Consider the following 25,521-nt stretch of genomic DNA (forward strand, 5'->3'; position numbering starts at 1 on the left):
GGGCGACTTTATATGTACTTTCCACTCTCCTGTGTGTGATCAAGCTAATAATGGCCACATCCACACTGTACATCCCATTGCTAGCTTTTTATGTGTTTGTACATCTAAGGTAATTCCCAGTAACCACATCCATATCCTGTTTTAAAAGACAATATTAGTTTTAACTAAATCATGAAAAAAGATGTCTTTCAAACGGACCTTATAGTTATTGAATGGAAGCAAAAGGTTTACGGAATAAGATGTAATGCAATTCCTTTGTGGTTTATAAACACGACGTATGTTCAATGTCCATAAATAAATGTCGATACCCTCCGACATTCTCGAGATGGGTGGTTTGCGGGGAACGTAGGGATCCGATTTCAAAACAGACAAGGTGTTAAAGCGGGTGAAAGTGTGTTGACATAGTCGCGTGTGTGTGTGTGTGTGTGTGTGTGTGTGTGTGTGTGTGTGTGTGCGTGCGTGTGTGCATGTGTGCACGCAGTCCAAATGATAGTCTTCCTTTTCCGTAAGAAAGTGCAACACCGTGAAAAAATACGCCTCCCAGCATTAACATTACAGGCACTTGCCAGGCGGTCTTGAAAATTGAATATCAAACAAAATATCATCAAATAAACATAATGAATTAGAGACAGCTTCTAATATAATGTAACCTAAAGAGAATTTAAAAAACTACAGTTAAGTAGACATGGCGTCGTAGTATGATTAGCTTAATGCTAACGGATGTTGCAAAATTCCTAGATGGCAAACAAATAGCGTTATATCAGATTTTTTAACACAAATGGTGAAATTACATATAATAGATGGTTAATATGATCATTTTAATATTCTGTGCAGAAAAAAAACGATATATATTATCACAGACTTTAGAGTTTTTGCGACCATCTCATGTGGATCTATATGTATGGATTATACTGACTCCAAGTGGACAAGTCATGCAAATCGGAAGGAGCAGCACCATGTCTATCTAACTGAAAAATTAATTAAATTAAAAATGGTTTAATTTTGAAGATTCAGTTCAATGATGTCATTACTGCAAGTAGTTATGATACAGAATGTAACGGATTAACATTTCATTGTAATTGGGAAAGATGATTTCAGAGAGGATGCTTTTGAAATTTGCCCAGGGAAGTAATCCAACCCATATTTTAAGGCACCGGTGTGAAAGTCAAGGCCCGGGGGCTAAATCTGGTCCGCCACGTAATTTTATTCGGCCCAAGAAAGCAAATCAAGCCTGTCAAGTGGCATGATGCTTGCTAATGTCCGAACCAGAATTTCAAATTGCCGTCTGTAAACCCCAATAACAGTCATTATTTTTTTACTTCAAATTAGAAAACGAGTTAGTAATTAATTTGTTGATACATTCTGTATGTAATATGTGGAGGAGATGAAACATTCTAATGCTTTCCCCAAATTCATAACGGCCCCCCGAGAGGTAACCGTAAAGATGTCGCCCGCGGCATTAAATGTCACAATCTGGTTGGCGAACAACGGGTGACGCTGTCGGCCCTGCCTGCACCTGTACAGGTGTTGGTCGTTCCAATCAGTGGCAGTTAAAAGGATTCCCGGCACGACCATTTGTTGTCGGGTCATTGTATGTGTTTGCTTCACCCTGTCAAATTTTGCTCCTGCGGACTTTATTTCATACAATTTGTCAATTTCACCCTGCTACTCCCTCCTGCCTGCTTTTTCGGGATCCACCACCATGCAAAACTTGACAAAAAATGACTTTGACATCGTTGTTTTAAGGGCACCATTGTGTGCTATATAAATCAATATGTACTATATTGTATTGTATTTTATTTTAAATTAAGACCGCTTTTAACAAAGTCAACCCAAGTGGCTATTTCGATTTGTTTGCATAAAATGAAGATTTGATGCAGCGATGCTATTGGACAAGACTGCCGTGTGCAACTGTAGTAGTCAATTTGTGCCCATTATCCTTACATTGAGGTGTTGTTTGTAAAAACGTCCCACGTCCTAAAAATTCTCCCCTTTAAAAACATGCCTCCTTTCAGTCAGTTTTATATTTTCTTTTATTTTTTAACCCCACCTCTCCCCTGCCGTCTCCGTCTCCGCTGAGAATGATCTGAGACTCCTGTCCCGGTGACAGAAGTAGGCTGCGCTTGCCACGGCGTCGGCCCAATCAGTGACAATCTGCATGGTAATATGTGGCATTGGGATGGGATAATGAAGTTCCCAGCTTGCCGACTGGAAGGCTATCCTCCGGTGTGCTGAGTGATTTATCTCCTCTGTCAAGAGCCAGGACAGCCAGGACTTGTCCTTCCCCACGGTCCCTGGGAACAGGAGGAAAGCCGAGCCAGATAAGAGATGGAGCAAGCTGAAGGTCCAAGGTGCCAGCAAAGCCTCAAAAGCGTGAATGGCATATTGTAATCAACAAGAATATATCCATAAACGCACCTAAAACTATTTTAAGTTATGTTCTTTTTCACGTTTCAAGTAGAAAACAAGCGCTGTATCATGGAATGTTTGTTTCAGCCATTTGTCCTCTATCTGCTTTGTTGTCCTATCGATCACAGCAGTTCTGCCCCAAGCACAAGCAAGTGCAAAATAAATCCCTTCTATGATTTATAACTTGTATGACGTCGCCAAAATACAATACATGCATTTTTTTTAATTATTATTATTTTTTTACAAAGTCAAACATATTGAAGAAGCAATGATGTCACCCAGCAGGATGGAACTAATCTGGCAAAAAAAAAAGAATGTCAGTTATGTGGAATTTATTGATTGTATTGAATGAGCTGAAGCAAAACAAACAAAAAAACTGCACTGCTTACCTGCAACCAGTAGAGGCGCTGTTGCACGGTTTTAATTGCGACCAAACAAAGGCTGGCTTCACCCCCAAGGATAAATAATAATAATATATTGCATTTGTAGGCGCCTTTCAAAACTCTCACGGTCACTTTACAGTCACAGGATCAGTTTTTCTGTGGGTGAGCAGCGGCAGCCACACGTGCCGACGTTCACTCAACCCGCAAGTAGCTCAAATACATGGAAAGCTAGCTAGATAGGTAATAGATAGCTAATAGTTAGCGAACAGATAGCTAATACGCAGCAAATAGATAGGTAACAGGTTGGACAAATGATTAATGGATTAAATATATTGCACATCATTAACTCATCCACTGCCAGAAGATGTGCAAAGATTTGTCCACTCAAGTGCCAGGGTTTTTGTCATTTTCAATCAAATTACAGAACCCAGAGAATAGTGAGTTTTAGGACTACATAAACATTCAATGCAGAAACCTTCAACTCTTTTCTTTCATCAGAAAAAAAGTAAATTCCTAAATTATATGGGTCTGGAGTTATATGAGCTTGAAATGGGGGCAGCTTTACAAAAGGCAAATGCTGCCCCCTTGTGGGAGGGAAAAACATTGCCAGAGTTCCGACCAGCGCTTTATCTGCAAAGACCCCCGCCCAAAAAAAACAAAAATCGGGAATGGCACTCCACGTCATGCTTTTCAATTCCCGAATAAATTCGGGAATGGCAGTGAATGGGTTAAATACCAACCTGAAAAAAAAACACTGACATATTCATAATTTTGAAAACTTCTACAACTTTCTCTGTTTACCCACTCCACAATATCATTCATTGTTGCCCCTGAAAAGCCCCCTCTCCCGCTCTGCATATTTTGGCTGACTGATCCGCATCTCCCAAGGTCTACAGATGAGTCCATTTAAATCATTGTCAAATGTGACCTTGGACCGAGATTTAAATTAGTGCATTGAAGTACATAATGTGTTTATTTAAGCCATTAAACATTCAAGTGGGCTCTGCAAGAGCCTCTTACATGTGGCTTGTTGTCACAGCTACGTGATGATTCCATTGAGATCGTTTGGGGCTTCCAAAATGTTGATCAATTTCTTCATGGTTACAGAATTCAGCTCGCTGCACACACCTTGATACATTTTTCAAATTTGTTTTAGACATATTTCAACCTAGGCACAAAACCAATAGTTAAAGTACCGTATTTTCCAGTGTATAAGGCACACCGGAGTATGATTATGATTCTGATTCTGATTCTGATTCTGATAAGACACATGAATGGTCTAATTTCCAACTTTTTCAATATATAAGGCACACCAGACTACAAGGCGCACCTTAAATGAATGAAAAAAAAAGTCCAAATATAATACAGTGATACCTCGGCTTACGAACACCTTAGCTAACAAACTTTTTACCTTACGGATGTTAAATTTGCGAGAATATATTCTTGGCATACAAACTATTTTTCGGGAAACACATGGAGCGCCACAATGGCTGGTGTACTAGTTTTCGGCGGAAGAACACCAAACCACACGGCCGAACAGCGCCACTGTAGCTGCCGGACTACTTTTCCACACCCCCTTTCTCTGAGTGCATACGTGGCATACGTGGTTTGCTATTGAGTGGATACCTTTGCTGTTTTGGGACCAAAAAAGACCCCACCACAGGCCCATGTTCAGCCAAAGAGGACACGAAACAAAATTACGCTCGAGCAAAAGAAGGACATCACCAAGAAACAAGAACGAGGTGTGCGTTTGTGTGAGTTAGCGTCCCAGTACCAGTATGCTAAGTCTACCATTGCTACGTGTGGCTAAGGGTGTTTCTGTGTTGTCTAAGCAACCGTCTCAGGCAATAGAAAAGCTTGAAAAATTTTGATTTGGATTAACAAAAAGCAGCTAGCAGGGGACAGTGTGAGTGGGGGTATGATTGCCGAGAAAGCACGGCAACTTGACTTGGATATCATTAACAGGCAAGTACATCAATGACCATCCCAAAGGTAAATAAAACAACTTTATTATACTTTACAGTTTATTTATTTAATTACAATCCAATAGCACATTTATTATACATAAAATAAGGTATACAGTAAAGTCTCGTTATATCGATATCTGATATATCGATAGTCCCGGTTATATCGATACTATTTCTATGCACGCACGGAGAAAATTACATGCAAACAGGGTCGGATATATCGATAGTCCCGGTTATATCGATATTTTTTCGGACTCCCTTGAATATCGATATAACGAGACTTTACTGTATTTAGTGCAATTTTTAGGCTTATTTAGTAGACAATTATGGGGACCTGGAAACGGATTATTCTCATTTTAATGGTTTCCTATGGGAAATTAATGTTTGTAATATACACGTTTCGCCTTACACACACTTTCTGTGAACCAATGAAGTTCGTAAGCCACGGTATCACTGTATGTTCAAATAGAAATCATATTGATATCATTGTGGACGACATCTTCCGGCGCAATGCAGTCACAGGATATTTTTTTTTTTTGCGGGTGAGCAGAGGCAGCCACATGCGCCAGCGTTCACTCACTTATACACCAGAAAATACGGTAATCTGATTTTTTTTTCCAATGGCATTCCCAATGAGATGTTTTTTTTCTTCTATTTTAACACCGTTGTGTTTTGGACAGCTTGAACGAAACTCAAATCGTTAACATTTCAATCCAAACATACACCCCGCTTAATGAACGTATTTACTTTTAAATGACTAAGGGCGTTAGCCAAATGAAACAGATTTCCTTTTGTCCGCAACAAAAGGCAATGCCGTGACCCTGTTGTTCACTGTCGCATATTGTTAGCCAAATGTGACAACCGTGTTCCAGCACAGGAAGGATTAATATACGAGTCGGTGAATCACGGCCTCGCTCATTGGTTTCAAGGGCTGATAAATATCCATTTTCTGCTGCTCACTCCCTCATCATTTCGCGCCGCATTTGTGTGGCATTCTTTCGCAGCCAAATAACATGCTAGCTAGCATTCGTATGCATACCAACGCGCCGCATGGCCGCAACCCGCTAGCAGCCGAGGTTGGCGTGTGTCTACGCTGGCTCCGGAGAAATGGGCAAAGGGTGACAACGTCAGCTTGGCTTTCTTAATGAATGTCTCACTTCCCCCGGCACATTTGCTTGGCTCCTCCTTGGAGCCACCTAGCACCCCTCCGCCTACGGGCCCTACATCTCACCAGTCGATAGCGAGCGCCGTCATTGCGATGACCTCACGGCCTCCCAACCTCGCCTGCGGGGTCCGTGTCACTTTGGTTATGGCAAAAGCTGAGGTTCTGGTACTGGTGTCAGGGCACTGAAGGGTAAATGGATTAATAGAGGCTAATGAGGAAGGAGAACACAGTCATAAAAATCTCTGAATGGGGAAAATCAAAGAATTTGCCTTGTATGCTTTTACCTGGTCTGCATTTTCCAGACATCCATTGTAGTTCATTGTTTGATTACCGTATTTTCTGGTGTATAACGTGCACTGGATTATAAAGCGCACCCCTAAGGAATGGTGTATTTTGAAACGTTTTCCATATATAAGGCGCACCAGAGTATATGGCGCAACCCCAATGAATAGTGTATTTTCAAACTCTTTCCATAAACAAGGTGCACCAGAGTATATGGCGCAACCCCAATGAATAGTGTATTTTCAAACTCTTTCCATAAACAAGGTGCACCAGAGTATAAGGCGCACCCCCAAGGAATGGTGTATTTTGAAACGTTTTCCATATATAGGGCACACGAGAGTGTATGGCGCAACCCCAATGAATAGTGTATTTTCAAACTCTTTCCATAAACAAGGTGCATCAGAGTATAAGGCGCACCCCCAAGGAATGGTGTATTTTGAAACGTTTTCCATATATAGGGCACACCAGAGTATATGGCGCAACCCCAATGAATAGTGTATTTTCAAACTCTTTCTATATACAAGGTGCACCAGAGTATAAGGCGCACCCCAAACAAATGGTGTGTTTTCAAACTTTTTCCATATATAAAGTGCACCGGAGTATAAGGCGCACCCCCTACAAATGGTGATTTTCAAACTTTTTTACTCATATAAAGCGTGCTAGACTATAAGGTGCACCTTCATTGAATGACATTTTGAAAATGTTTTCCATATGTAAGGCACACCAGACTATAAAACAGTTTATAGTCTGGTGAATAGTGATTTTCAAACTTTCGCCATATATAAAGCACACTGGACTATAGGCGCATCTTCAATGAATGACATGTTTTAAAATATTTTCCATATAAGGCGCACAAGGGTATAAGGCGCACCCCCTACGGATGGTGATTTTCAAACTTTTTCCATATATAAAGCGCACTGGACTAGAAGGCGCATCTTCAACGAATGACATGTTTTAAAATGTTTCCATGTAAGGTACACTAGACTATAAGGCGCATCTTCAACGAATGACATGGTTTAAAATGTTTTCCATATCTGGCGTACCCCATACGAATTCTGATTTTCAAACTTTTGCCATGTATAAAGCGCACTTGACAAAAGGCGCATCTTCAACGAATGACATGTTTTAAAATGTTTTCCATATATCAGGCGCACTGTAGTATAAGGCGCACCCCCAATGAATGGTGTGTTTTCAAACTTTTTCCATATATAAAGTGCACCGGAGTATTAGACGCACCCCTTGCGAATAGTGATTTTCAAACGTTTGCCATATATAAAGCGCACCAGACTATAATGAGCACCTTCAATATATGACAATTTTAAAAATGTTTTCCATATATAAGGCGCGCCCTCCAATTAATGATCTATTTTCAATTGTTTTCCATATATAAGGTGCACCGGACTATAAGGCGCACCTTCAATGAATGACATGTTTAAAAGGTTTTCCATATATAACGCGCACCAGAGTATAAGGCGCACCCCCAATGAATGGTGTATTTTATAACTTTTTTCCGGTGTTTCATGCGCACCAGATTATAAGCCGCACCTTCAACGAATGACATGTATAAGAAAATTTTCCATATAAAATGCTCACCACATTATGGGAACTACAGTAGAGGCTGGGGTTATGTTTTATATGTCCCAGTATGGACTGCACACTACTTCTATAGGGTTAAACAGAGTCGGTGGCACCTGATAGTAGTTTTGAGACCTGGCGTACCGGCATATAAGGCGTCATTTAAAGAAAATAAAAGCTTTTGGGTGCGCCTTATACACAGTTAAAGGACAACCGACGTCACTTTTTTGTTTCCTAACTGACATCAGAAAAACGTTTTATAGCATCTAAAATACCCAAAACACACAGTATATTTTTATTCACATGCAAAACACCAATAAAAATGACTTAAAGTGTCTAAAATCTGCAAAAAATTGAGCTGCGAATTGGGCATTTTCAGAAATTCCCGCCCCCAGTTCATGACGTCACGCCAAGACGTCTTGCATTGCTAGTGAATCAAAACAATGGCTTCAGATTCAGAGAATAAGCTTTCTTGTTACACATCCAGTTATGAATATGATTCAAATAGTTCTGAAAAAGAAAGCATACATGTTTGCAATCGATTAAAGAGTTTATTCCGTGTCATTTTGAGGCATCAGGGGTGGGAAATGTCGCACCCAAGAGAGGCAGAAAATGGCGACAAAGCCGTGTAGGGAATGAATCAGCCCGTTTCCACAGGCTGATAAATTCCTTCCATGGAGGTTGGTCGATAAATACATTGACGTGATGGAAGGACTGCTACAATGTGTCTTTTTTTTCGGTCAGGGACGTTCCTTCAGTGACGTCACGTACGGACTCGTCACCAACTCAAAAACAAGACTTCCTGAATATTCAGCGCAAGTCTTAAAACGTAAACTATAGCTATATGCGGTGGAATCTTTGGAAAATATGCTCAGTAGAAGTCATTTGAAGCCATTTTACAAATTATGGACAAAACTTGTCCGGAAACGTCGGTTGTCCTTTAAATACGCTACTGTGATTCTCTAAAAGTAACACTTTCAAAATATGTGTTTTTCCAAGAATATTACACCCCCCCCCCACCCTTTACCCCTTTATTAAGCTTGAGCTTTTCCTTTGTCACTGCATTGTGGAAATCCAATCCCCCATATTTCCCCTTCGCTTTCCTCGAGTAAGGTGACAATTACTCGCTTTCCAAGCTGAGAGCAGACACTCACCAACATCTGCAATTTGTGAGGGAACCTACACACCCACGTTGACATGACACATCCATGCCCGACGACCCCTCCCCTTTCACCCCCCACCTCGTGCATCTTCTTTACCATGAATACATCCAACGCAACGTTATTACCCCCACGTTGTCCCCTCTGCTCTTCTTCACTCACAAGAGTGAAGAAGAGCAAACCCGGGAGCGTGACAGACAAGACAAACTCTCAGACATATCATTATCCTTGCCTCTCCAGTCATATGGCTGAGGGCCATCGCTTTTGCAGCCTCAAGCACCATATGAAACTTCCACCTTGTCTTCCGTGCCCTTAATGCAATACTGGAAGTTTTTTTTTGCTTGGATCCTCCCCAGTTCTGTCGTCACTGCCATCTTGATGTCATACATGTCTACAAGAATTCTTCCCTTGGGGAGCTTTTTAACTCATTCACTGCTAGACATGCGCAAAAATGCGTGCACTTCAGTGCCAGGGTTTTTGTCATTGTCACTCAAATTGCAGGTCCCACAGAATATTGAGTTTTAGGACGACATAAAGATTCAGAACAGCGTTAGAAACCTTAGACTTTCTTCTTTCATCGGAAAAAAAAAGTTATTTCCTAAATTATAGGGGTCTGGAGTTATATGAGCTTGAAATGAGGGTGGCTGTCCAAAATACAATGCAATACATATTGGATTATATAGCGCTTTAACAACAGCTGAAGCTGGAACAAAGCGCTAATTTGGAAAGGAGGGAAATGCTGACCCCTTGTGGTACAGAAAAAAACATCGGCTTTATCGGCACCCAAACATGAAAAAAAAAACACATTCGGGAATTGGATTGGATGGCTCTCTATGTCATATTTTCAATTCCTGAATAAATTTGTGAATATCAGGTATGTGTTAATGCCACCAGTATCGTGTTTTCTGGTGTATAAGGCGCACCCCCAATGAATGGTGTATTTTCAAACCTTTTCCATATATAATAATAATAATCCCTTTAATTTCTAAGCGCCTTTCAAAACTCTCAAGGACACTTTACATGTAAGAACCTTTTTTAGTGTGGGTGAGCGGCGGCAGCCATTTGCGCCAGCGTTCGCTCTACCCGGAAGTAGTAGTAGTAATAATAATAATAATAATAATAATAATAATACATTTCATTGATCAGCACCTTTCAAAACTCTCAAGGTCACTTTAAAGTCACGGGAAAAGTTTTTGACTGCGGGTGAGTGGCGGCAGCCACACGCGCCAGCAATCACTCAACCCGGAAGTAAATCAAATAGATAGAAAGCTAGCCACCTAGCTAATCAATAGCTAAGAGATAGCCAGCTAGCTAATTGATAGCTAGCCAGCTAGCGAGAGTTAATAGATAGTGAATACAGTGATACATTGGCTTACGAACTTAATTGGTTCCTAGAAAGTGTGTGTAAGGCGAAAAGTGTGTATTCCACACATTAATTTCCCATAGGAAACCATTATCATGAGAATAATACGTTCCCTGGTCCCCTAACACAGCAGCAAAGTTATGGAAGGAATAGGAAAGGAAAGAAAGAAGTAGAAAAACAAACAACAGGAGCTGCTGGAAAGGCAGCCACTCTCACGGCGCCACTATAAGGCGCACCAAATATAAGAAACCATGGCCAGCGCTTTATTGGCACCCAAGCATGAAAAAACAAAACCCGAACAAATTCAGGAATGGCGCGTTACGTCATCTTTTCAATTCCCGAATAAATTCAGGAATGGCATTAAATGAGTTAATCCAGGGAAAGAAAGTGGGGGGGGGGGGGGGGGTCAGCCTGATCCAGTGCGAGTGTGATTTGTGTTTGTTTTTTTTTGCCTATCAGGAACTGTTGTTGGGTGCTAGGGGGCATCTTGAGCGAATGCATTGTCATGGTGAAACAGGCTACAATTGTCTCTCCGCAACCTTTGCGCAAGTGTCAAATATGAATGATGCAAACACCACAGGAATGCGCTTTGTCTGCCATCACAATAACATTGCTGACATTGTCCTGAAAAATAGATCTCTCATCCTTGCCAAGTGTGGTGAGAATGCAACTATCTTAAAAAAAAAAACAGACGTGAAGTGGATGCAACATTTCAAGTCATCTAACTTTTATTTTGAAACTATGGAACTCCGCTTCCCCCCCATCAAATTAATTGCCCATCGGATATTCCCAGCATAAAGCTATAAATAAATAAATAGAATTTGATAAAGGTATTTTTAGGGGGCAAACAAGTTGTCTTTGTTAACCCTCATATTATGTTTTACGGGTCAATTTGACCCGTTTCCCTTTTTGTGTTGACTAAAGCACTGTATATCCTTTCTTTTTCCTTTCTTCAAAACGATTCTAAAATATCCCAATGGTATAGAAAATATAATGTGTTTCTTTTCAACTGTGTTTCGAGCATCTGAGAAACACAGAACATATTTATCTGACTGTTTTGTGTGGCTTTTTACATATGGGTAAAAATGACCCACATCATAATCAACAGTGGGTTTTTTTTTCAATATACAGTCAAGTCTTGTTATACCGATATTCTCGGGAGTCGGAAAAAATATCGATATAACCGGACTATCGGTATATCCGATCCTGCGGCATGTAAATTTTCTCCTTGCGTTCATAGAAATAGTATCGTAATAAGCAGTACTATCGATATAACCGATATCGCTATAACGAGACTTTACTGTAATATGAGAGTTAAAGGACAACCGACGCCTCTGGAGAAATTGTGTCCATAATTTGTAAAATGACTTCTATTAAGCGTATTTTACAAAGATTCCACCGCATATAGCTATATTTTCCGTTTTAAGATTCGCGCTGAATATTCAGGAAGTCTTGTTTTTGAGTTGATGAGGATGCCTGACGGCACGTCACGTTTGGAACTCCCCTGACCGAGAAAGCGACACACACTGCATTTTGCGGTACTTTGTTTGGTCTGAAAACTTCGTGTTGATCCGTGTTGATGCCGAAATTAGAAGGAAAACACAAAAATAACGCGATGGTGAATTGTTGTGTGTTGCACCAAGACAATTAATTGATATTCGCTGACACAAATTCCCAGCAGACAAATCAGCCCATTTCCAACGGAGCTTTGGCGCCATCTCCTGCATTTTCTGGGACGCTACACATCATTCCTGACACCTCAAAATGACCCGAAAGAACTTTTTTAATCAATTGCAAACATTTATGCTTTCCACTTCAGAACTATTTGCATCATATTCACAACTGGATGAGTAACAAGAAAACATCTTCTCCGAATCTGAAGCCATTGTTTTGATTTGAAAGCAAAGCAAGACGTCTTTGTGTGACGTCACAAACTGGGGGCGGGACTTTCTAAAAATGCCCAATTCACAGCTCAATTTTTTTGCCCTTTTAGCACAATTTAAGTCATTTTTATTGGTGTTTTGCATTTGACTAAAAATATCAGCCTGCGTGTTTTGGGTATTTTAGATGCTATAAATGATGTCCGTTAGGAAACAAAAAAATGGTGTCGGTTGTCCTTTAAGTGTGTTGATGTCGATAACTCCTATTTCAATATGGAAATCACCTCCCCCAAAAAGTTTTTTTTTTTTGACTACCGAATGCCAACTCAATGTTTGACAAGAATAAAAAAAGTGTTCCCCATAAATTTCTGGATGTCAAAACAAAACCACAACAGTCTGAAAGCTGTACAGTCACACCCGGTGGGATCCCCGCAAATGATGTTATTCTAACCAACGAGTCAAAGAGTTTTTCCTGTGTAGCGGCGCCCGGCGCTCTAAGTTGTCATTTGATATGTTGCTTTTATAAATATAAAAATATACACTATGTCAACGATGGAATTGTGAAGGTGTACCCTGTAATCTCTTTTTTATTGTATTTATTTATTTTGTAATTGACTTTGACAACGTAAAAGATGTGCCACCGCGTTTTTAACGGGATTATCGCAACGGGTACTTATATGGTTTTAAGCGTATTGAATTATGCAACTCCATCAAAAACGATTCATTGTAGGTGTGCCTTATAGTCCGGTGTGCCTTGTATATGGAAAAACTTTGAAAATACACCATTCATTGCTGGGGTGCCCCTTAAATACGGAAAAAAGTTTGAAAACACACCATTCATTGGGGGTGCGCCTTATACTCCGGTGCACCTTTTATATGGGAAACTTTTTTAAACATGTCATTCCTTGAAGGTGCACCTTATACTCCGGTGTGCTTTATATATCGAAAAGGTTCAAAAACACAACATGAATTGGGGGGTGCGCCTTATACTCACGGTGCGCCTTATATATGGAAAGCTTTTTTAAACATTTGATTCATTGAAAGTGTGCCTTACACTCCGGTGTGCTTTATATATGGAAAAAGTTTGAAAACATACCATTCATTGGGGGGGGGTGCGCCTTATACTCTGTATATGGAAAACGTTTGAAAAAACACCATTCATTGGGAGTGTGCCTTATATGTGGAAAACTTTATATTTCAAAAAAGTTTGAAAACACCATTCATTGGGGGTGCGTCTTATACTCTGGTGTGCCTTGTATATGGAAACACTTTGAAAATACACCATTCATTGCTGGGGTGCCCCTTAAATATGGAAAAAGTTTGAAAACACACCATTCGTTGGGGGTGCGCTTTATACACCGGTGCGCCTTATATATGGGAAACCTTTTTAAACATGTCATTCCTTGAATGTGCACCTTATACCCCGGTGTGCTTTATATATCGAAAACGTTTCAAAACACACCATTCATTGGGGGTGCGCCTTATATGTGGACAACTATTTAAAACATGTCATTCATTGTAGGTGTGCCTTATAGTCCAGTGCACTTTATATTTCAAAAAAGTTTGAAAACACACAATTCACTTGGGGTGCGTCTTATACTCTGGTGCGCCTTATACATGGAAATACTTTTTAAAACATGTCATTCATTGAAGGTGCGCTTTATTTATCGAAAAAGTTTGAGTCTTATACTCTGGTGTGCCTTGTATATGGAAAAACTTTGAAAATACACCATTCATTGCTGGGTTGCCACTTAAATATGGAAAAAAGTATGAAAACACACTATTCTTTGGGGGTGCGCCATATGAAAAGCTTTTTTGAACATGTCATTCATTGAAGGTGTTCCTTATAGTCCTTCTGCGCTTTATATATGGAAAACTTTTGAAAACACACCATTTGTTGGGGGTGCACCACATACTGTGGTGTGCCTGAAATATGGAAAAAGTTTGAATTTGTTGGGGGTGTGCCTTATACTCTAGTTCGCCTTCTATATGGAAAAAATTGAAAAGGCACCATTCATTGTGGGTGTGCTTTATAATAATAATACATTTCATTTGTATGCGCCTTTCAAAACTCTCAAGGTCACTTTACAGTCACTAGATCAGTTTTTCCTGTGGGTGAGCAGCGGCAGTCACACGCGCCAGCGTTCACTCAACCCGGAATAACTCAAATAGATGGAAAACTAGCTAGCTAGCTATTCGATAGCTAATAGATAGCCAGCTAGCTAGCTAATAGATAACCAATAGGCAGCAGCCAGCTAGCTAGCTAACAGCAAGCTGGATAGATAGCTAACATATAGCCAAACAATAGGTAGCTAATAGCTAGCCAGTTCTCGCCAATAGATATCTAATAGATAGCTAGCATATACACTGGTGCGCCTTATACAGCGGAAGATACGGGAGTTAAAATGCTTCCAAGCACGATTCAGCCATTTTGTTTTTGTTAAAAGAGCGACTTATGAGCGTACGAGCTGTTTGGTTCTGTCACATTATTTTATTTTCCCCCCGGGATCCCCTCAATGTCCAAACACCTTTTCTACCACGTCTCGCTTCCTTCTGCTTTTTAGTTCTTGACCCAGCCCGCCTCGGGAGCTAAACAGGAAGGGTGTGGTGGCTGAGGAGGCTCACCAGGGTCGCGACCTGGCCTCCCTCCCGTCATTAGAGCCTCCAGCTAGGCCAGGACTTCCGTTGATGTGGTCCACCGAGAAGGGGAGGCAGGGGAGGGACGTCTCCTTAATTGTACCCTAGGTCATAGCGAAAGGAATGTCTGAGGTCTGAGACCTTGTTGTACACACACACATAGACACACGTGGACCAAAGCGCCTCTATGCACACAAATTCGCCCTCGCCGCTTTTGCCTCTGTCTTGCGGGCTTCTGTGTTCTCCACCTCCTCTGCACCCACCCCTGCGGAGAAAGGCCACTAATTGGCACATGGGCTGCCAGTGTGGGTGTGGAGGGAATGTCAGAGCACTACGCCATTGCACAAAAACCCACAGACGTCTCTGAAGCAATATGGGGCCCCTGGGGAGAAAACTGTGGAGAGATGGAAGAGCACCCACCTCGCAGCTTTGACCACTGCATAATAAATGCTGTAGGTAAAGAAATATAAGATGGAGGGAGTGGAGTTGGCTTTGCATGTTTGGCTTTGTTGAATGCGACCAATGTGAATGCCTCTGAATATTCTCAGGCATCAGTTTCAGTGTCCGTTGAAGCATTGCGCCCGAACATGGCATCCACAATGATACCAATATGATTTCTATTTGAACATACAGTGATACCTTGGCTTACAAACTTAATTGGTTCCCAGACAGTGTGTAAGGCAAAGAGTGTGTATCCCAAAAATTAATTTCCCATAGGAAACCATTGAAATGAGAATAATCCGTTCCCAAGTCCCCATAAAACATAGTTTTCTACTTTCTAATTTTCTAAGCCTTAAAACTACACAAAATATACCTTATTTTATGTATAATAATTGTGCTATGATATTATAATTAAAGAAATAAACTGTACTGTATAATAAAGTTATTTTATTTACCTTTGTGATGGTCGTTGATGGAGTGGAGTGGCCTGTTTGATGAGGAACGTGACCTTCTTCTTTCACGATCTTGAGGAATGATCTCTTGTAGGTGCTTTTTCTGTGATAATTGTATCTAGTTCATCATCAATTGTGTTCTGTTTAGCTGGGTTGATAGCTTTTTGCATCAAGTGTCCAGATGGCTTGTGCGGGTTGTTTGTGGAGCCTGATTGATGGGGTATTTTAACCTTGCAGTCTACACTCTGGCTTTGAACTATCAAAGTTGAAACTCTCTCACTGTCGTCTGCCTGTCTCTTTAATGTTTAAACCACACCCCCTCACTGCTGCGTTCTTGACCAATCACATGGCTTTAACCAAAGACTGGGGGCAGGGAATGGAGGACAAAAACAGTCAGCTGCCATTTTGTTGTTAGAAGAACGGGCTCGTTCGCGAACGACACATCGCTCATTGAGACAGCTCCGTGTACGAAAAAAGTTTGTATGCCAAGGTAAAGTTCGTATGCCAAGGTAAAATTTTCATAAATACAGTAAAGTCTCGTTATATCGATATTCAAGGGAGTCCGAAAAAATATCGATATAACCGGGACTCTCGATATATCCGACCCTGTTTGCATGTAATTTTCTCCGTGCGTGCATAGAAATAGTATCGATATAACCGGGACTATCGATATATCCGATATCGATATAACGAGACTTTACTGTATAACATCCGTAAACCGAGGGATCACTGTATTATTAAAAAAAAAAGTTTAGAGCAATTTTCGCTTCATGAAGAGTTTCATACAGTATATTATCTCTTGATTCGTGACAGATGCCCATGCGTAGATCATGTCCCGGCTTGGGATTGAAGTGGATTTACGTGAGACAGGAGATGTAAGGCAGTCTCTTCTCGTCAATGGATGCTACAGCTTTGTGTTTGCTTTCAACATTATCAGAATGCATTCATTGTTTTGATTTTATTTTGAATACCGCGTCTGCCATTTTTTCCTTGTGTACATCTAAAAAAATATTGGTATATTTTGTGCCATAAAAGTTTTGATTTTTAAATTCCGGGTTTTCCAAGCAAATCTGTCAGAATGTATGTTTTGATTTTATTTTGAGTACCATGTCTGCCATTTTTTTCTTGTGTACATGTATAATATTCATATACAGTATATATATTTTTTATTTTGGTATATTTTGTGTGGCAAAAAAAAATATTTTGGGTTCTCCAAGCAAATCTGTGAGAATTAATTTATTGATGTCGCACATGCAAAGCCAAAGTAAAGTAGAGGAAATTGGGAATTTTTATCCAGACCATATACAACGAGACTTGTTCATCGCCGTGCAGATGCATAAAACCGCTGTTACAGTTGGGCATTTTCTAACCCCCCCACCTGCCCCCGCCCCATCACCACCACCTTTATAGTCCCTCATCTTCTTTTATTGCCTACTCATGCCATCTGGAAGGCTCCAGCTGTGAAAATTCAATTGGATGTCGTTCTCTTTTCTTTTTGATCGGACCGTATTTCCACTTCCAGGATGATTTTCATGCGCATGTAAAACGCACATGTTCGTCCAATTGATTGCCATGATTCATACACCACTTCCCAATTATTACAAACATAAAATAAAGGTTTATTTATCTTGTATAAGTCACTTAATTCTCTTCAGAGAACAATAAAAGCCACATATTATAACCGGTGACAACTGAAGCAAAGAGGGTAAGCGCTCTCCAACGTGCTGTATTGCTGACATTTAATGGCTACTTTATTGGATTACAGAACGATTCTTTCACACATAAATTGATTGACTGAATGTTTAATTTTAAAGCCTGACAAGCTGGTATATTTAGCTTCCGATGCATCATATTAGTTGATCAATGTATGCAAAGGACTATGTCTCGGTAGTTTTTTTTTTTCTCGTGGGAAATATCCTTGAGCATTGGAAGCAGTAGTTCTTAATCTTGTTAGATGTACCGAACCCAAACAGTTCATAAGCACATATACGCAACCCTTCGTTTGTGAAGCAATAACAAAAAAACAAATATATGATTTAAGAATTGCTTCTTAAGTTTTGATTTGCTTAACTTGGCAGGACAAATAAAGTTTATATGTATAATAAATGTGCTATTGTATTGTAGTGAAAGAAATACACTGCATTGTATCATAAAGTCACAAAGAGAGGCACTTTACATGAGGACTGTAATTAAAGAAATAAACTGTGCTGTAAAATAATGTTTTTTTCAACTTCTTCGATTGCCCGAGACCGTCGCTTTGAGAGCACGGAAGCACCTTTTGCAACAGACGCACCTTTGATGACTTCTGTGTTCCGGAGAATGGGAGCAATGGTTGATTTAGCATAGCCGTGCTCGGCCACTAAATAACACAAACGCACACCTCGTTTGTGTTTTTCAATTATCTCCTTCTTCTCAGCGACGGTGATTTTATTTTGTGTCTTCCTGGGCTGAACACAAGCCTGTGGTGTTTTTTTTTTTGGTCCCATCATAGTAAAATTATCAGCAAAAAGCTCCAAGTAGGCGATCGACGCGTACATTCAATTAGAGAGGGTGTGCAAAGCAGCACCGGCTGGAGCGCTGTTCGGTCGTGTGTTTCCGCCCAAGATCACTCCGCCAGCCGTGGTGGGTGTGTATTATGAAAATAGTGCTTATTATAAGGTTTAATTTTCAAAAATTAGAGGTTCTTAAGACGAAAGGTTTGTAAAATAAGGTGTTTGTAAATTGAGGTCTCACTGTAATTGACTCATTGGATCGGGTGTGTCTTAATCCCTGTGGCAGATGCTTCGCCGAACCACTGAGATGATTCAATGTATCCTTAAGGTTCGATCGAACCACTAATCTCAAGTGTAATTTCAGATGACTATATTCCAAATACATGACTGTCATTTGATGATCTTTCTTTTTGTATTGTAGGTTGTTGTTCTTTGCTTCCGCTCTGCCCTCGTCAGAGCAAGTGACGGATACCGATCACGAAACCAATCCAGCGGCCTCAAACCAAACAAGCTGCGTATGCAAAACATGAGCCAACCACCTGCCTGCTTCATGACAAGTAATCAGGCCTGATTATTCTCACTAAACCGCAGCTGAAGGTCACACCGAAAACAAAGTGCAACCCTTCGCTTCCCTTGGCGGCGAGACTGATAGAGGGACGAAATTAAGAAAGGTGATGGAGCCTGCTTCGAGTGGCTGGGAGGACGGGGCGAAGTTGGCGCCAATCGGTGCGTTTGGACACACATTGTGGGCTGAGGCAAGGGGGGGGTGTCAGGGACTCGCTAGGCCTCGGCTGGTGGAGCCTCTGCCCCATAGAACAAGCAGCCAACTTTCCAGTCAACACATGAGTCAGTCAGCAGAGATGCGCCCAAAATAAATGGCTTCCCTGTTTCAGGCGGAACCACACCCTCTCGTGGTTTCTTGGAGGGCAACGCGGGCAGGGGAGGGCAAACCGCCCATCTGGGGTTTGTGAGACTGTGTGGGTGGGTGTTGTGTGGGGCGTAGTAGAACATTGACGACGTGAGGGATGAGACCGATTGGGGGTTGGGGGTATGTTCCCAAAATGGCAACCGAATACCGAGTCGCTGGCAATCTGTCAGTCTTTTTCCTTGTTTATTGTTTACCCACAATATGGGCAGGAAGCAACGGCGCCGCCTTCTTTTTGGTATTTCTGTGGTCGGCGTGCAAAAATGGGTGGGGCTTTTTGCACCTCGCAGCCAATGTGCCAATACAACAATAATCCCTCAATGACTGCCGATCTGGAATGCGTCTTGCTTATAATAATAATAATAATAATAATACATTTCATCTATAAGCGCCTCTTCATGTGAAGGAGTTTCCCAAGTCATCTCCTACATGAATATGACAGATGAACAGGCAGTGTCTGTTCACCTCAGATTGACCCCAGGTTTCTCAGTTCTTCCATTGTGGGCTTTGTGTTTGGCGGCTAACTAACCTTGAAACTTTTAAATATGAAAACTTCTATTCTGTCTATTCTCGATCACTATCTATTAGCTATCGAGCACCGCAGCTTTGATGTCTTCCAAGCCCTTGATCTCTTTGATTCGCGTCTCAGCCTGACGCATGTCCCACGCTTGAAAATGGTATAAAAGTAGCCGTCGCGGGACAGAGAGAATCAGAATCATCTCGGACACAGACACGATCTGACAACGAACCTACTTACAAATAAACAGAAACATCAAACTCTTCAAGCTCTCTATTAGCGAGCTAGCTACCTTTCTATCTATATCAATTATTCCGGGTTGAGTGAACGCTGGCGCGTGTGGCTGCCACTGCTCACCCACAGAAAAACTTAGCCTGTGACTATGAAGTGACCGTTCCACTAAATCGTTGCCATTTGCTTGGAGCAACTTCCTCCAAAATTAACTTCCCAGTCCGCCAGCCACTGTGGCGCAATTCAGCCGTGTGGTTTGGTGTTCTTCCGCCCAAAACTAGTCCGCCAGCCACTGTGGCGCTCCGTGTGTTTTCCCGAAAACTAGTTTGTATGCCAAGATTATATTCTCACGTATTTAACGTTCGTAAGGCGAACAGATCGTGAGCTAAAGCGTTCGTAAACCGAGGTATCACTGTATGTGAATTGTTACATTTCAAAACTTGGTTCAACAAGATGATTAGTCGATCAGATTAATCTGAAATTTTCTTTTGTTACATTTCAATCAATGATAAAATGACCAAAAACCCCCACCAAAAAAAATGCACAGTTAATCCCCGCCTCCTTTTTTGTCTGACATTTTTTGGCCTCCGAGGCCAAGACCTCCTCTCCTTTTGTTATTTTGCCCTCTCTTTCTCACTCCGTTTCATTCCATCCTCCCCTTTTTCCCCCATCCCGTCTTCTCCCACGTAGGCGCGCGTGTCTTCGCCCGTGACGACTCTCGTTAGCTGTCAAGTGTCATCTTTATTAAGCGCTGGCTGTGAGTCAGAGGGGTGACAGGACAGGGGGGGGGTGGGGGGGGGGGGGGGGGGGGGCTGGAAGTCGCTCTTTCATTACCCCCGGCTGCGGAAGTGTCATTGCCTTCATTTATTATTCATATTCTCTTTAATTTAACCTGGTGAAAGTGGCCTTGCAGTTCATAGCTCAGATCGGTAGTTTTCATTTTATTTATTTATTTATCGTTGAGTTTTTTTAAGCATATAAGGCAACCTGCTCGTTTATTGCCAGGGGACAATGCAAGACTTCAAAATGCATATGCCATCTGCTAATATAAAAGTCTGACGTTGTTATGAGCGTTCAATATCAATTTGATTCATGCCACTACAAACTTTACGTTTATGAAAGCCGCCTGCATAATTGCTTATATGAGCACAAAAGGGCTTTCTCGTGCTAATCATTGCACAATTAATCACGTCTATAGGATGCTATTGTTTTTATTCTTCTTTTGATTCTTATTATTCCGTTTTTTTTGCAGACAATCCTCAAATTTGCTTTGGGAAAAGAATAAAATCTTTTGGGATTACCACCTTTGCATGCATTAGATAAAAAAGATCAAACTGAAAGCATACGCTCTTTAATCTGAAACATACACACAAACATACACACCGACGATCCAGTTGAAACTAAACAAAACAGACACACACACACACACACACACACACACACACACATTGACTAAAGCCTTTAGGAGCTCCAACTTCTCAAAGTCGAAATGATAAGAAGCAAGCGGAAAGAAGGAAAGAGTGAGACAAAGAGCGAGAGAACGCATTACATCTGCTAGCCTCGAATTAGAGCGGGAAAGTGTTGTCACTCAAGCGAATGTCGCAAACTCGGGGATCTCTCCAAAACAGGCTTGTCTCACTTGCCGTCACCCTCCCTCCCCCACACACACACGTTCCTCCAAGGACTAGGTGCGTTTGGGGAGATAATTGACGAGTCCCATGGCATGCAGAAATAGTGAGCCCCTTCACAGCTACACTGAATGTTCATATCCCTATGCTCTGCCCATACCATTCTGTGGTGTGTGTTTATCCGTATAGCAGGAAAAAAAGGGAAAATAGACATTATATCACCACAATCCAATCGAACGAAAACCTAACCCTCCGTGATTCGATAAGAATCTCAAAGAATCAGCTTCCTGCATCCTTTTTACTTTGTGCCTCCATTTTCCCATCCTTCTCTGCTTGTAGAACACGACTGGGTGTGACAAACAACTGTTGTCGGAAGCTTCAACTTCTTCACTGCTTTCTCAAACCGTGAGGCGTTACGTCGGATCCAGTGCGGCAGATGGAATTCTACCTTTTTTAGTCTTTGGCAGAGCCAAGGCCTGTCACGCTGAAGAAATTGTTGAGATCATCGCAGAGAACAAGTCTCTAAGTTTGAATGCATTTTTAAGCGGGAACATGCAGTCAACAATGAAATAGACATGTTGAAATTTATTTTAGAACTACAGTGATACGTCGGCTTACGAACGCCTTGGCTAACGAACTTTTCGGCTTACGAAGGGTAAATTCACGAGAATTTAATATTGGCATACGAACTATTTTTCGGGATACACACGGTGCACCACAATGAGTGATGTGTCGATTGCGAACGAGCCCGTTCTCCTAACAAGGAAATGGCAGCCGACTATTTTTTTGTCCTCTATTCCACACCCCTAGTCTTTGATAAAGGCTCACGTGATTGGTCAAGAACGCAGTAGTGAGAGGGGATGACAGAAACACAGAGCTGCAAATAAAAATAGATTAAACCCACACGTGATTGGTCGAGAACGCAGGAAACACAGAGCTGCAAATAATAATAGATAGGCATACGACAGACAGAGAGACAGTGAGAAAATGGATAGAAATAACAGTGAAATTCGGACTTGTTTCAACTTTATTAACCTGCAAGGTTAAAATATTCCATCAACCAGGCTCTACAAATAACCCGCACAAGCCATCTGTACACTTGATGCAAAAAGCTATCAACCCAGCTAAACAGAAAACAATTGATGAGGAATACGTCTGTGTAAGCTCTCAGTCGTACAGGAGTGGTCCATCGATGAGAAGGTTTCTTCAGCCGTCATCTGTATGAATTTGAAGGTTTCGGACGTTTCGCCTGGACATTAGGGATATATAAATAGGGCCGATACGACCAGTCAGACTTTAGTTTGCTGACGAAGCCTCTTGGATAAGAGGCGAAACGTCCGAAACCTTCAAATTTGTACAGATGACGGCTGAAGAAACCTTCTCATCAATTGATGAGGAACTAGTTAAAATTATCGCAGAAAAAGCTCGGCAACTTCACTCGGATATCGTCAAGAGGCAACCTGGAAGTTCGTCATCCATTGATGATTTCAAAGCTAGCCACGGATGGTTCGAGAACTTTAAGCGTCGTACAGGGATTCATAGTGTCATTCGTCATGGTGAGGCAGCCAGTACTGACGATAAAGCTGTCAAAGCTTACGAGGAATCATTCCTCAAGATGGCCACTCCATTCCATCAAGCCATCAACGACCATCACAAAGGTAAATAAAATGACTTTATTATACCGTACTCTTTATTTCTTTAATTACAATACCATAGCACATTTATTATACATAAAATAAGTATATTTAATAGTAAGTATAATATTGTACTAAATATTCTTAATATTTAGTAAGTATATTTTGTGTAGTTTTAAGGCTTAGAAGATTTGGAAGTCCCAAATTATTTTTATGGGTACCTGGGAACGGATTATTCTCATTGTAATGGTTTCCAATGGGAAATTAATGTTTGGGATACACACTTTTCGCCTTACACACTCTGTCTGGGTACCAATTAAGTCTGTAAGATGAAGTATCACTGTATATAACTATCAAAATATGTTGTTTTTAATTGGAATTGTGTTACGTCTTGCTCCCTAATCAGCACCCATGTTGTCAAAAGGCAGCATAAGCTTGTTTTCCACAAAGAGAGACACGCAGAAAGTACATTTTGAAGCAGGTCGAGTCTGTCTGGAACATTGTAAATTAAAAGCTGTAAGCCTCATGACAGAGCTGCTAAAGTTGAGCTATAAATACCCCCAGAGGGGGCCAGTCTGCTTGTCTGTCTGCTTCCTTGGTCAAGATGTTAGTGCTGGTATTCATTTTTTGAGCATGTTATTGAGGACATTATGCAACAATAATATCCTCAATAATATGTGTATTGATTTCTAACCTGTTAGCTGTTTTACATTTTTGATTAGCTAGGTTTAAAGTCATTAAATGTAAAAAATACATTCTTTGAAATCATAATATAGTTTGCTTGTCTGTCTGCTTCCTTGGTCAACATTTAGTGCTGTTATACATTTTTGAGTTTACCGTATTTGTTTCAAGGTGCCCGCAATAATATGTGTATCGATTGCTAACCTGCTAGCTGCAGCACTTTTTTAAGCTTGGTTTAAAGCAGGGTTGTCAGTCATTTTTTTGCCGCGGGCCACATTGTAGTTATGGTATCCTCTCGATCTATCCTCTTATGAATTTGGGAAAGCCATTAGAATGTTTAATCCCCTGCACATATTACATATAGAGCGCACAACAAATTAATGAATAACTAGTTTTCAAATCTGAAGTAAAGAATTATGACTGATATTGTGGTTTACATCCAAAAAGATGACATTTTGGTTAGGATTTTAGCAAGCATCATTGAATTTCAAGTTTGATTTGCTTTCGCGGGCCGAAAAAAAATGATGTGACTTTGACACCTGTGGTTTAATGTCATTACATGTAAAAAATAAATTATTTGAAATCATAATCTATAGTTTGCTTTTCTGTCTGCTTCCTTGGTCAACATTTTAGTGCTGTTATTCATTCTTTGAGTTTATTTGTTGCAGAATAGCTCGCTATCTATTAGTTATCTAACTAGATAGCTAACTATCTATTAGCGAGCTAACTTTCTATCTATTTGAGTTATTCCGGGTTGTGTGAACCCTGGCGCGTGTAGCTGCCGCTGCTCACCCACAGACAAAACGATGCTGTGACTGTAAAGTGACCATGAGAGTTTTGAAAGTCGCTTATAAATTGAATGTATTATATCCACAATAACGTGTATTGATTTGTAACCTGCTAGCTGTAGTACTTTATTAGCGAGGTTTAAAGTCATTAAATGTAAAAAAAAAAAAAAAAAAAAGAAATCAATCACTGAAATCATAATCTAGTCTGCTTCCTTAGTCAACATTTTAGTGATGTTATTCATTTATTTTGAGTTAGTGTATTTGTTGCATAATGTCCACAATCAAATGTGTATTGATTTTGAACCTGCTAGCTGGATTGTTTTTTTGATTGGCAAAGTTGAAGGTAATTAAATAAAAATAAAAAAAGTCTGAAATCATTATGAAGTCTGCTTCCTTGGTCAACATTTTAATGCTGTAATTTTTTTGTTTACTGCATTTGTTGCATAATGTCCACAATAAAATGTGTAAATTGTGGGGATCGTACTTTGGTGTGTGGATGGCTAGATGTGTATTGATTTCTGACATGCTAGCTGTATTACTTTTTTTATTAGCTAGTTTTAAGGCCACTAAATGTAAAACAAATAAATCGTCTAAAATCATAATGTAGTGTCTACATTTTGACTCATATGTCATATCCATTCCAAGAAAAAAGCGGAACCCCGAATGACGTTGAATGGGGACGAAAGACGTGACGGGGGCAACTTCCGTGATTTTCTGACTAACGAAATATTTCCGCTAGTGTCGCCTCATCAGCTCGAAGTGGTCCGTATCGAAGTGAAATGTAACGTTTACTTTGACAGAAATATTTGCCTTATTATCTTACCCAATACTTAATATCTTACAAGGAATCACGAGAACGACCCGAAACAACATCGACCAAATGTTTGCGTGATAGTAGCTTCGTGTTTGCC

General features: G+C 40.7%; 1 long non-coding RNA gene across 2 annotated transcripts in view; it reads left to right on the top strand.

The window, feature by feature from the left end:
- Window positions 1-24,962, top strand: part of LOC148898837 (uncharacterized) — a 41,549-nt gene extending 16,587 nt beyond the window's left edge. Inside the window, exons 3-4 of one of the 2 annotated variants that reach the window (XR_016114645.1) lie at window positions 18,628-18,877; window positions 21,847-24,962. This is a non-coding gene — a long non-coding RNA (uncharacterized LOC148898837). The remainder of the gene's footprint in view (window positions 1-18,627; window positions 18,878-21,846) is intronic. The other variant, XR_016114644.1, reaches the window with a different exon arrangement.
- Window positions 24,963-25,521: the final 559 nt, after the last annotated feature.

This window comes from Hippocampus bargibanti, linkage group LG04 (genome assembly GCF_051943395.1).
Source record: "Hippocampus bargibanti isolate YZ-2025 linkage group LG04, ASM5194339v1, whole genome shotgun sequence".
In the NCBI taxonomy this organism is placed as follows: domain Eukaryota; kingdom Metazoa; phylum Chordata; class Actinopteri; order Syngnathiformes; family Syngnathidae; genus Hippocampus; species Hippocampus bargibanti.